Source organism: Calypte anna, chromosome 3, assembly GCF_003957555.1.
Source record: "Calypte anna isolate BGI_N300 chromosome 3, bCalAnn1_v1.p, whole genome shotgun sequence".
Lineage (NCBI taxonomy): Eukaryota > Metazoa > Chordata > Aves > Apodiformes > Trochilidae > Calypte > Calypte anna.
Window position 1 is genome coordinate 41,842 of NC_044246.1, and position 2,083 is coordinate 43,924.

General features: G+C 48.7%; 1 long non-coding RNA gene across 1 annotated transcript; it reads right to left on the reverse strand.

The window, feature by feature from the left end:
* Window positions 1–1,290: 1,290 nt before the first annotated feature.
* Window positions 1,291–1,784, reverse strand: LOC115598118. The gene is made up of 4 exons (XR_003987396.1): window positions 1,723–1,784; window positions 1,582–1,636; window positions 1,461–1,496; window positions 1,291–1,382 (listed from the first exon to the last, which is right to left on the reverse strand). It is a non-coding gene; the product is annotated as an uncharacterized LOC115598118 (long non-coding RNA).
* Between the last annotated feature and the right edge of the window lie 299 nt (window positions 1,785–2,083).

Consider the following 2,083-nt stretch of genomic DNA (forward strand, 5'->3'; position numbering starts at 1 on the left):
GCTCCAACCCTCACACACAGACCAGGATTGCAAACAGACATAGTGCGCAGTGTGATCATCTCAAATGTGGGGTCACTTACCCAGGATGTGAGATTCTGATGGGTGCACATGGAGCAGAGATGTTTTCACTGATTGCACATTTGTGCAAAAAGGGGCTGCTAGGTGGCAATCCACACAGTCAGCCCCCTGAAATCACAAAGTTCTACACATTTATATACATTTGTTTTGTTTACTCCAACGAATGATTCCATTCAACTGATCACTTGTTACATTTTAAGCAAAGCATGTACTTCCTTATCTTCTTGTTTATTCTTTTAACAACAGGATCTTGGTTTCACAAAACCTTTACATCTTTTCATGACCATCTTGTCCTTGCTCCATTAAAGATTCCACTTTCTAAAGTACAGCGACATGACTGTGATACACAAGAAGAGAATGGCCCAAAACAACAGTTCCCATGGGGAAGATGATGCTGGCAGAGAAGCCTGACAGTGCCAGGATGGCATGGATGCTCTACACTGGCCCCAAGACAGGTGACTGCCGCCGCCTGCAAGAGAAAACTGAACAAACCAGAGCGAGGGATGCACAAGAAGCTGAGCTTTAAGACCTAAGGCCAGTAAGGACGTGGGTATGAAACCCCAGAAGATGACTCTGTAAAAACAGAAGTCTCAAGAGTGAAGCTGTGGGCAGCACCTGGCTCAGTGCTGCAAGAGATGACTGCTCAGAAACACGTACAGCACGATGTGTGCCAGACAGATCCACACTTTAAGCTGTAATAGCACAAGAAGGGCTCAACAGGAGCCATGGAGATAAGGAGATGTCTTCTGGACTCTCAGGAGGGCTACTGAGGTGCCTGCAGATCAAAGAGCTATGGAGACATCAAGACCTGAGGAAGGAACATTCTAAGACAGAGGTAACAGACAACACCAACAGCACAGACACAGGCTGGAGCTGCCCTGCCCTGTACATACTGGCATTGTGCTGAAGACTCACCCACTCTCACTCACTTACCCACCCAAAGGGGACTGCACCCTGACAGCCCTTGCCCCTACACTAACATTCAAGCCCCTCCCAATTTGCAACCTCATCCCCTCCCAGCCCCTCAACTTAGCTTTCAAACGGCCAGGGGTCTGCAGCCATTCTTGTACAAACCATCACTTGGTCTAACTGGGATGTTCCTACAGTTGCCAGGCTTCTCAATCATCTGGAAAAAACAAACAAAAAACCAAACCAATCAACCCACAATCAGTGCTGGCAATGAGCATCCCACCAGGCAGTACCAACCTCTTTAACATTGCTCTCCTGCTCCCCAAAAGAACTGTGATGTTCTGCTCCCCTCCTCAGTCCAGAATTGGATGCTGCAGCCCTCATTGCTTGGAATACTAAAAGACAGAAACTTACTGCTGGGCTTCTGAGAAGTCCCCTGCCCTGTGACCCTCCTCATTATCACCCCAGCTCACCTCAGATGCTCATTCTAACAAAAGCCCACACAACATCTGCAAAACGAAACAGAAACACTTCAGGGAGTTGCCACAGGTGACTTTGGTTGTCAACCAGGTCAGTGCCTTAAGAGTGTCTCACCTTCTTGGGCTGCTTGTTGGCATCCTGCTTCACCACTCCAAGGCTGTTGCCTCAACTGCAAAAATTAGAGCAAATAACCCATGTTAAGATACTGCCCAAAGCAGGAGCTTTCCCAGAGCATCTCCCATCTGCTGCTCTCACCTTTGCCCGTCTGGCCTCTGCTGTTTACAGGTTGCCACACTGAGCCTTGCATGCCACTGGGGAAGCACACAGAAGGGATGCTTGGCACTCCCTGACAACACAACTCCTGACAAACTCCCTGACAACACAACTCCTGACAAACAACTGCTCTTCCCAGCACACCAGTCTTCACTCACCACAGGCTCCTCTTCAACACATACCCACCCACTCTCTGACAGCGCTCTGCTCCTCTTGTCCATCACTCTCTGATGTGTGGCTCCTCCCTCTGCATTGAAATATCAATATCCTGCAGTCAGCTGGAGGCTGAGCAATAGCTGAACAGTTACAGAGGTTTCCCCTTTAGGAATACCATCTAGATCCC